A 12,217-nucleotide genomic window follows, 5' to 3' on the forward strand; every position below is an offset into this window, starting at 1 on the left:
ACTTAGGCTACGAGATCTCAGATGTCACCTGGCTATTGGCAAGTAAGAGGATTCAACTTCTATTTGTATCAGACAGGGCTTACTTCAATTTAAAGTATTTCATAGGTTCCATCTTTCCAGGAACAAGCTTGCCAGGATATATTTGGATGTGGAGGCAACTTCGATGTCAGCAGGCCCCAGTCACCTTTTATTATATCATCTGGTCATGCCTATTATTGGTGCATTTTTGTTCCTCTATTTTTGAGACATTTTCCTATATTTGCAACAAGGAGATCGGCCCTGGCCCTGAAATTCTTGTCTTTGGTGTGGTCCCCAGTGAGGCAGCAGTATCAACTGCCCAATCAGATCCCATAGGCTTTTCATCTCTATTGGCTTGACTCCTTGTTTTATTTAATTGGAAATCAGCTGCCCCTCCTATGCCAGGCAATGGGTGGGGGGTGTGATTATGTATTTAAAGCTTTGAGAAGCTGAAATACTCAACCAGGGGATTTACCCAAAGGTTTTATAAGGTTTGACAGCCATCAAACCTTTGTGGACTATTCTAACTTGGAATTCTCTGCTAGAGACATTGAAATATAGGATATGTTTTAATTAATTGATAATCTCTAAATCTAATTGATGTAGTAATGTTTTTTTTGTCATTTGTGGTCTTGTTGATTGTATATATTGTATGTTTTAAATGTGTTATTTAAAATTAAATTAAAATATTTGAATAATAATAATAAAAATAATAATAATAATAATAATAAAAATCTTGAATGTCCCAGCTACGCATGTCATTACAAAATATAGCTGTTTTTTATTTGCTTTATGTGCCTATCCAATTACCACAGCTATGACAGTTCTAATTTCTGCTGCCTATGGGAACTGCTATTTTGTGCTAGTGGCATACTTGTGTATACATGTTATAGCAGCTTTAGTGTAAACATACAATATGCAAACAGATGGAGCCAGGATCCAATGGGAAATAAATATGTTTTACCCAACAAGATCATGTTAACAAAACAAACATGTCACTATATTTTACTGCAACATCACAGCTTATTGAGTTTCACTCAGTTATACACATTTGTTGAGTAATGTTAATGAGAGAGAAATTATTCAAACCAGCAGCAGTGCAGTTTCATTTTTTGAATGTGGCAGTTCCAAAGCTGCCATGGCTACAGACTAAACTACATTGCAATAAGTTGTTTCAACTAAAAATGCCATTTGAGTGAACAAAATCATCAAAATGTTCCCTTAAAATAGTTGAGTAATATGTGGGATATATTCAGTTTTAGTTCATTTTAAATTAAAACAAAATGTGGGATTGCAGTGTTCCCGAATAGAAGCCATCTCTTTAATTGTAACAATTGTAATACTCTCATGTGAGAGTGTGAGATTAGGTGTAATTTTGTGAGTCTGCACTCAGAGTATGAGTGTTGGCTATTCTGAAAAATATTCAGCGTAGTAAAGAAAGCTTAATCTATCAATCAGTCACAGGCCCACATTGTGGTTGTGTTAAAACCAACAAGCTGTGTACTGGTAAGCGCTTTACTAAACACTCATGAATCTCTATTTGAACACCCGCCTTGTTTTTGTCATCACACTCTGTTTATGGCTGTGATCCACTATAAGAAGGCCCCTTCAGAAGGAGGGTTGATTCTGCTGCGGTGCTTCTGTGAATCCAGGCTGTGTTGTGTGGCTGTGAATTGGAGGCCGGTTCAGAGAGAACACGTGTTGCTCATTACGTTTCCAGCCAGTGGGATTCCAAGAGCTCGGAGCACATGGAGTTCTGCTCAGCCACAACGAGGACTAGGGGCTCCCCTTTAAGCTTGTCATCATAGATATTTTGCACACAATCTGACTTTCATTCTATGTGATTCTTTTTAAATACTTTTACATGAATAAAATAATAACTGCACAAAATCAGAATATGCAAAAGTTTGCACGCCTACTCAAATTACATGCTTTATCTATTTTGTAAGTGAAATAAGTCTATAATATCCTCTACACAGGGAACACACTTCTCCACATTTTATTTCACAGGTACTATTTATTTTCTGAGTTTAACCTATTAGGGGAAAAAATAGAACAGAAAATTTGCCCCATGCAAGTACGCGCTCAGAAATAAAGGTACTAAACTGTCACTGGAGCAGTACTCATCTTGTCACTGGGGTGGTACCCTCAAGGGTACATTTCAATACCTTTAGTAAGGGAACATAAATGTACCATAATCCATTGAAATTATATTTTCTAAGTTTTATTGACTCCACACACCCTGTCTTGTCTCCAGGCTTTTTATTTCATTGCTCTGTTTTAAAACATTAGGTTATGAAAAGGTGCAAAAACGTACTTTTCAATGTACATTTACATTGTTTATACCTTGATGAATGAAAAATGTACCTGCACAGAACTTTTATTTCTAACTAGTTTAATGTTTTAATATTTTATATTTTTATATTTTTTAAATATTATTTTTGGTATTTTATTAGTGTAATGATTGTATATCCAGTTTTACTTCCAATGTATCAGATGCCTGATCATTTAGGCATTTTTTAGAAATTTTTGGGGGTGTTGGGCAGTGGGGGGCAATGAGTCATTTTGTGTCTCAAAGAACAGCAGCCTCTGTCTTAAATAGATTCTTTCAAATAGATTTCATCAGCTGCAGCCTTGTTGTTCACTGTTTAGTCTGTGGCTTTTCTCTTTGATCATGATCAGAAACAATAAAAGTATTGTCTGATTCCCATTCAAGTACTGTCTATTTCTTAATTGGTTTAATCTGCCAGCAGTCCTCTTGAATTTCCTTCTGGTTAGATGTGCGCACAAAGGAATAGGAACGAAACAAGACCGCAAAGTACACTCCAGTAGCATCTTTGAAAATTGTAGGCTGAATGTAGGCTGCCTTTCTTGGATGAGGTAGCGGTCAAGAAATGCAGCCCACCTGGACCAAAGCCTAGCTTTTGGAATGGGAGATCCTAAACACACCCACTGGGCATGCATGTTACTTTTCAACCACTTTAATATGTCAGACCACAACTGTCTACAAAAGTCCACAAAATGTAAACCTGAACTTCATGACGCTGCAAAATAACACTGCCAAACCCCTCATGGTGTGCTAAGTTAGCCCATTCACTATCTACAGCTTGCTGAAACCCTCTGAATAGTTTGCTCCACTGACAACTGCTTTATTTGGCACTTCGGCTCTGACTGTTTGTACAACGCGCCATGGGTATGCATGCCCAGTGGGTGCATTTAGTATCTCCCTTTTGGAACACTTAAATTCTCTGAGTGAAGTGATATGATAACATACCCTGACTCTGACTCATCAAGAGTTGGATAATTGATCATTTTCCTCAGGTGTACTTGATTAAAACTGTGCAGTAAAAGTGTCTTTTTATGAATGAATCTGGAGACCCTGTTTTGTAGAATAACTTTTGAACAGTTTAGAGCAGAGCTTCTTAATCCTGCTCATGGGAACCACTGCCCTGCCCAGTTTCAACATATCTGATTCAGTGCATTGGCTGAGCTCATCAGCTGGTGCACAAGTAAGGGCTCAGCAATCAGCTGAATAGTTGGATCACATATGTGTTAGAGCAGAGACTGCAAACATCAGTAGTTGCGTTTCCATCCGAAGGATGTTTTGTAAAAAAAGGTTTATCACTTCAAAAAGTTTGTTGATATAAGTTTTGAAAAAACAAAATTGTCTGTAATATAAGAGTCTTTACCACTTTTTTCTTTTTATGTTCAATTTTAAAGGAACGAATTGTTTGTCAATACCTGTAATGCTGCAAAAACCTACACTGCAAACATTTTTTTCAGGAAAAATAACACATTTGTGCATAAAGTTAGTGTTAAGTTTCCTTTACATCCCTTTTACAGCAAACTCAAACACCAACAGTATGGTAGGTAACAGCGTTATAGTTTTATAAAGTAAAGCAACAGTTAATAGTCTGAGCATTTGTTCATGAGTGATGCATCATTGAACATGATAATAAAAAGAACTATTTTGCTGCACTCCTGCAGAAAACTTTCACTGCCGCTGTCCATAAATAAAATCTCCTTACTTTCAAGGAAGACAAACGATATACAAGACATTGGTATACAAGCTGTGACATACATGAAATTAGAGATGGAAACACATCAAACACAACTATTTTTGTCAATTAACCAAAACATTTTTTTTTCAGGAAATGATGTCAATACGTGAAGCATTTTTATTGCTAAAAGTCAGTATGGTGGAATGAGCTTCTGGGCAGCAAAAATCACAAACATTTTTTTAAAATATTTTCATTTTATCAATTCCCATTTGTACAGAAAGTCAGTGGAAATGTAGCTAGTATCATGACGTTTTAAAACTGTACTGTTCTTAAACCCTTTTTGAGCTCTTTGTCTTCACATAACGCTTCTGTGACTTTTGTTTTTAATCCACTGAGAAAAATATTTAACCAGCAGTTAATTGCAGGACAAATAAATGAACAAACTAACATTGGCAGAGACTTTCAACAGACAGTGGTGATGTGAGATTTTTTTTCTTGCCAGGCCAGTCATGTGCCAGCCAAACCCTAAAACCGTAATGGCCGATAATTGAATGTTAAACATTTGTAACACTACTGTTTGTATAATTAATTTGCCTGCAGTGACTATAATTAATTTGCCTGCAGTGACTAAAATAGGTCAATGATATTTTTCCCTACATTATGTAGTAAATGTGGCACTTCCTGCACTCTTGGTGTTTGGAGCAGTGCAATGAAACAATAGACCATTTCAACAGAGCATAAAATTCCTCTGGTTCCAAGTAGTACCGATATAATGAAACGAGAGTGACCAGCGGCCATTAACTTCCCAGTAAACAAAAAAAGAATTCATGTCCTATGACAAAGAGGAGCAGAAAAAACAAATTCCCAGTTTATTCTGCTGTTCATCGGCTAGCCTGCAACATTCCCTAATTATTAAGGAATTTTTCTTCAAAAGCACAGGAGCCTTTTGTGTTGCTGCCAAAGCAAAAGTGAACCAACCTGAGGCATATAATACGCCTTTTCACTCTGGGCTTTTGCTTTGCGAAATGTTTGGTAGTGCACTCCAATTGAGTTAGACTCGCTTTATCTCATTTGAACAATTCTGCCAAGTCAATTATCCAGGGGCAGCCGAGTACAGTGAGTTTGTGAGGTCAGAGGTGAACCCCAAATACATGGCTGAACGCCCAGTGCGGTTCATTTTAGGAGAAGCTTGTGGGCCTGAAATAGAGCAGTGGATAACACTCATTGGTGGAGACAATCAACTAGGCCCAGTTACAGATGGCCTTTGAGGTCACTGTTTGTATTTGTTGTCCATCCTTCCACTGTGAGAAGACAACTCAACACTATAGGTCTGAAAAGACTTGTAGCTGTCAAGAAGCTGTTAGAGAGAAAAGAAAGTAAAAAAAGAAAAACTACAAATCAAACTGGTGATGTTATCTGAACAATGAACTGCCCACCCCAGAGTCTCAACATCACAGAATTTCTAAGAACTTTAGATGTATGGAAAAATACATTTAAAGCTGTGGTGAAGTGTTGACACAATACTGAAAAAATCGTATTCTATTTAGACGTTGACGCTTCTGTGTAATTAGGAATTTTCTGTTAAATATATTATATTTTCAGTTTTTTTTAATCAGCTTGCACCTAATGGCTGTTTGCACTGGAAATTAAACAAATGAAGGGTGGTTTCTGACTTTTACAAAGAACTGTATAAAACTGATAAAGAATAGAATTCAGACATTATTGTTGTTTACATTGTATTTGATGGTTTTACTGTCTGAACAAGGGGGGGTTTATGATATTAAATGCTTCAAGTATGGACAAACAGTAAGCTGATAGGTTGAATTAAGCATGCTGAAGGGTTAGTCTTGGCTATATGATCATATGGGCAGAGGCCTAAAAATGCCTGCAACATGTCATCTCCATTCTTTTTCAGTACTTCCAATGACTGGCTACTCCACAACTAATGCATTCAGTTTTATGTGACTCTCTCCAATTCCAATATTTACTTGCTGTCAGAGATGCTTTTCCCATAGCCAAGCATGTGAATTCTGTGTATGGAATCTGTTCTAAAAGAAATGCTCCTGGTGGCCATAGCCAATTCCACCATGATCAGAGAATGTCTGCACAGTGCTCATCTGACAGACTGTCCTCCCCTCCCAGTGACAGCATGCTTCTCTGGGTACAGTGCCCAGTTCTCTCTGTGGGCTTCTCACGTGACTTAGTCTATCCTGGCCCTGTATAGCATAGCTGACTGGCTTCAGACATGAACTCTACCTTGGGTAACAAGGCTGAGGTCAGATTAACTAATTTCTCAACAACAACAAAAAAAACTTCAAAGGAAAGAAATTCTGTTTCTTTTACAAAAATAAGATGCCTACACATAACATTCTGCAGTAGAACTAGATAAACTGCAGGTAATAGCAGGATGAGTAAAAGAGATTCTTATTTGTACTGACACAGAATCACCTCTCTGAGGCAACACACAGTCCAGAGCCAGAAGACTTGCATGCAGAGATGAGAAGCTGAGTGAGATAAGAGGGAACCTGGCCATGGAGTACATCAAAAGTAAAGAGTTTACTGAATGTGAGTTTGAGATATAGCCAGTGTAACTGATCAGAAATCTGAGGAGATTTATTTATTTCTTTTTTTTGGATTTTACCCAGTTCTCTCCCCAATTTAGTCATGGCTCTTTCCACCCACTAGCTAGGGCTCAGCTTGGCACACGATGCTACCAAGCTTGGAGGATTAAGGCTAGCACATGCTTCCTCCAAGACAGATGAAGCTGGCTATCTTTTCAGGCCGTTGCTAATGTAACATCATTGGACAGCTCAGTGCGCTCACTTGGAGAGGGAAAAGGAATGTCAATGAAATAGGATTTGGAGCACTCAAGTATGGGAATTTCAGATGGACAAGAGCTTATGCATTCATGAAGGAATGTAATGTTGAAAAATTGCCAAATGAGTTGATTTCATGACAGCCAGTGTGGTACTAGTATAGTTAAGATTATATGTCAGATGTTATATGACATAAGTATGATTTCCCTACTTGAAAAATAAGTATATAGAGACATGACTGACAGTTATCTATTGTGGTTAAGTTAAGGCCTTGACAATTAGTACAAATTGGCAATAGCACAGATCAATGTTGTGAGCTCAAAACATAAAAACAACAATATTTTAATCATCAAAGTATTTATGTATGTATATAGCATGAATTATCTGTCATGTTAGAAGATATTTTCAGATCAGGTCTGTGAAGCATTTGACTATCACACTACCTTTTTTTAAAAAAAGGCATTTAGATACCTTGAAGCTTGAAATAGTTGAGAAATCAAAAAATAATGTCAAAAACATGAAAAATAAGGACATTGTGTGTTGAGCTGCACTTCTGTGTTACTGGAAAGAGTGCTCTCTTTTTGTAAATGCTGGTGGCCATGTACCTTCTTGGCCAGTCATCATGTACTTTCTTGTCCTTCTGGATTTAATAGCTTTCACCAGGGGCAGTGCTAGGCCAGTTTTAGTGGGGCTTTAGCCCTCCCTAAATGTTATTTACCCCCGCCCCCCACCTTCCAAAATGTACATTACTAGTTCAAATCATCTGTAGTTTATTCTCGTTCATTCTCCATTATTCAACCATAGTGTCTCTAAGTTCACAATATACTGTGATAGCATGGTGCGACCTGGGGGAGGCACTGCTGCTGCTCTATTGCAGCTCTGTGTATGTTATGCTATCACAGATTTACTAACATAATGTGAAAAGTGGAACCCCTGGCTCAACTAATTGTATTAGACCTTGTAAGTTGTAAGCTAATTATATCAAACCCTGAAAGTTTTAAGTCAATCATATCAGACTTGGGGGGAAGGTCTCTGGTTTTACTCGCTCTGCAAAGTAATATATGTCAGCAACTGCTGAAGCTGAAGCCAGGATGTTGGCTAAAAGCTAAAACATTAGACCTTATTCAAAATCTATAATATACCAAGTGAAGGTACCCACCTACACTATGTCTTTGTGGCAAATTACAGTCAGTATAGCTGGATACAGCTTTAAACAATTGCTTGTAACCTAATCTAGCTAAGTTTTTGTGTGAGGCAAAAAATGGGTTGGGTTAACACTAACATTAGCTAGCTAGCTGACAAATTTGAGGAAACTTTACTTTATAGTGAGCGTAGGAGGGTAAATGTGCAACAGCTCTTTATATTCTTTGTTCATCTTTCACCATGTCTTGGGATATCTCAAGACACGTCTGAAGACACACTTATGAAGACATATTAAGGCACCTTGAGGCATGAAGACATGTCTTTAAGGCATGTCTCTATACACAGTCTTAAGATGTTTTACCATATTCATCTCCCAAGATGTCTCAAGATTGTAAAATGCATTATTTATTTTTTAATACAGAATTGCTGCAAATTTTTAAATCAAATGAAAAACTCAAATACAGTGCTTTCAAATATCTTTTTATAAAAATTTAAAATCCTAATGGTGAATTGACCTATTTACAGATTTGTTACCACTTTTCAAATATGAACGTTACATTCATTCTAAATGCTATACAGCGTCATCAGTCACTTTAGAATCAACTATCATTCTGGACACATCCAAAATTTCATCAGTTTTTTAGTTTCCTAACAATTATTTCAAAGCTATGACATTGAATAGGACAGGCATACTGAACTCATGTAATACATGTATCTGAAATCAAATCAAACTGGTTTTACCAATTAGTTGTTAAAAACATTGACTCCAAGCTTTTGAACCGTGATTTGAAACTTTTGATAGTACATCTAGTAGCAGCGAACAATGGCATGTACAATTTAAGTGTTTTAACATTGTAAGGAGATTCAGGTTCTGCTACTGTCATGAAAATGTAGCAGAAAAGCTGGCATTTCAGGCCTTGTCTCTAGGACAAATTCAGAGTATAATGAAATTATAAAAAATCCAAAAGCTGTATGCCTAGTTGTTCACCAACAAAGTGTTCAGTTGCCAAAACCAAAGATGTGTAAAAACATTTATAGTTCCGTCAAATTCATAATCCAAGAACTAATTCTTTCTCAAGTAGTTTCAAGTATTCTGTCACACAGATACACTGTCTAGCATCTTTCAAGCATTCTCCTATCAGTATATATCAGCTCGCCCTTAAACTAGCACCCATTTTGTACATTTTGGTCTTCACTCGATCTTTATAATCTTGTCATCTAACATTTCGCAACATTTTACATATGGTTCTTTTACATTCATTACATATAGCCCTTTCACCCTGACATCATCTAGTTCAGATTCTAAGTTTTTTTTTTTGTCCTCTTTCTGCCTGGTAGGCATGTAGGAGGTTTGCTCAGATGCAAGTGACTGCAAGGTCATAGAGACTGCGTGGGAGAGAGTGCAAGGGATAAATTGTTACTAATCCATGACTTTTTTTCCCTGCATCAGGCCAGAGCCCATTAAAACGATCGCCCCACATGCACTCTGCTTAGGCCAGATCAGCCCTCCTGCTTCCTCTTCCTGGCTAAAGAACCATAAGGAAAGTCCGGATATCACCACAGCAAACGTAACATTTCCTCTGTTAATATCCAGAATGATTATATTTGTCATGGCAGAAATGTTATCATGTAGCATATTATACTCCCATAAATCCCCTCTAGTCTGAAGTTTAATCTTGTTTTCTCTCTCTCTCCTTCTCTCTCTCTCTCTCTCTCTCTCTCTCTCTCTCTCTCTCTCTCTCATGTAGAGGTTTGGTCTTTCCAGGATTTGCAGGAGGGACTGGAGATTATGATTGTGCCATGTGGGAAAAGGGCCATATGTGTGCACTTTTGTGATTGTTTTCAAATAAAACATGTTGTGTTTTAATGTTTCATTGTAACCCTTGAACTTAATTCAGGCCACGATGAAATTACTCTGGCCCATGTGAAGCTAGACTCACGCTGGCTGTGTTTCAGTGTTCTATCAGAAATAGAAATGAAGGGGTGTAGTGATGAAAAACTAGTCTTTTAAGTCCAGTGGCCAGACAGGAAGTAATCCATGAGGCACATGGAGGCTAAAAGGTTCACTTTAGATTTGCTCTCACTAAAGCCACACATCAGCATTCATCAGTGGAATCCAGCCCAGGCCAGGGGAAACGGAAATAAAGACTCAGGCCATGTCCCAGAAACGTATTATACTCATCTCAGGGCATTCTGATCTTCCGGATCAGATCAAGTTGGGATGGATATTAAACTCAGAGGTGAAACAGAGTGCTCTGGTTGCTGATTGGAGTACTGTGGGTTCACAGCTTAACATGCGTAATTCTGCTGTTTTTGTTTTTTTGTTCTTTTCCCCCTTTCGTCAAAATCACAAATGGTGCTGCACAAATTTTACCTGACAGCAGAGCAGTGATGATACAGGATCTAGCACTATCTGTGTACAGTTAGTTCATTGCAGGGAACTATACATTGCCAAGGAAATAGTATTCTTTTTACAATTACACAGTGTAACTCTACACTTATTTTCATTTATGATTTGTCTGCAGCACTTCAGAAAGCACTGACTGTACATTTATTTGATTGTTTATGTGTACATATTTAGGAAAAATACATTGCATACCTGTTGTCTCTGAGTTTTCTCATGAACAAAAGCAACCTTGGAGCAACTCCTCTCCTTCACAGAACCACAGTATTAAGTCTCAGTCAGGCCTTATCTGTCAGCAAAGGCAATGAAATCTTTGCAAGCTTGAAGTCAAGTCAACTTCAGACTTCCCTTAGGTTTTCAGGGTTAATAGGCTTGCCTCTGCTTGTTACCGTCTGTTTCCTTCGGCTGGCTTTTCTCAGTCTGAACCAGTTATGCCACTGTCATCACCCACTTTCAGTGTACTGTATGAAGGGACTATGTTGATGGAAACTGATGTTTATCTTTGGTCTCTTGTAGCTAGGGACCGTGTCTTTGAATGTAATAGTGGTTTACAGTTTTCTCCTAAAAACTACTTTCACCATAGCACTGAGAGGATGATATGAGCACTGATATGCTCTATCGTATAACTGCACTGTTAATTTGTTCTCCCAACTGAACCTGATTCCCCCTACTCCATCTAGGTTGAGAGTGAAAGGACCCTGGCTTAATAGCCAAAAACGGACCCTAGCCCATAACTATGAATGTGAATAGAGAATCAACGTAATTTCCTTTCACACCATGACATATTTATGAGTGCATCATAGTATTTGAGAAAGAAATGTGAGCTAGCTGAGCATTCTTGCTAAATGAAGGGTGGTAAGAGCGGGAGGTGAAACATGATATTATTGGTTAATATTATTTTTCCCATTCCAGTGCATGATGTAGCCAAAAATCAGAAAATGTTATAAAAGCAGGCAAAATAAAAATATTTTGGTGGAAGATTATGGGAAAACAAGAATGTCGTTATATATTACATATATATGTAATATATAATGACATGTATAATGATATAATGAAATATGAAGAATCATAAGTGTGACTTTAAACTGTTTCAATTTAGCTATGACTTAAAAACAGTATTTAATATATTATGTATCATGTTTTGCAGTGTTCAATAGCTCAGCAATACATCCACCAGCCTCACTGGTCTGACAGAATTGATGGTTTTATATCGTTTTCAAGCTTTTGTTCATCAGTGTTTTCTTACTCTAATACCCAGCGTGCACGATGATTTGAAGAAAATCTCCACAGAAAACATTTGGCTTCCTAGTTATAACATTAGCGACTTGTCTTGCTTCTGCAAAAACGCACACACACACACACACACACACACAAAAAAAAAACAAAAAAAAACAAAAAAAAACATGTCATTGTAAGGGGTTACATTAATGAATAACCCTTGAATACATACAAAAAATAAAATGATGAAATGAATGAGGAAATGTCTATTCTCAGGCCTCTCAAGTTTTATATTATTATCAGCTCATGGGATTTTGTCATTGCCATTCAAACGGGATGTTTTAGATTGTGTGTGATAGTGGTGTTAGTGTTTACCCTTCCAGGCATATGGAACATTTGTGTTCAACTTCAGTCCTGGTGGGCCAGTGGTCAGCACAGTGTGAAGATTTCTTTGCTCAAACACATCTGGTAAACCAAACAACTGGCAATTAACAGATAAGTTGAATTCCATTTCATATGTGGACTGGCAAAGAATGTGCAGTTTTGTTCTCCTTTAAGTTGCAGGTCATTTCACCTAATTTGTGAAGTAAATGGTGATGTGTAGAGTTTTTACAAAT

This window comes from Colossoma macropomum, unplaced genomic scaffold (genome assembly GCF_904425465.1).
Source record: "Colossoma macropomum unplaced genomic scaffold, Colossoma_macropomum, whole genome shotgun sequence".
NCBI lineage: Eukaryota > Metazoa > Chordata > Actinopteri > Characiformes > Serrasalmidae > Colossoma > Colossoma macropomum.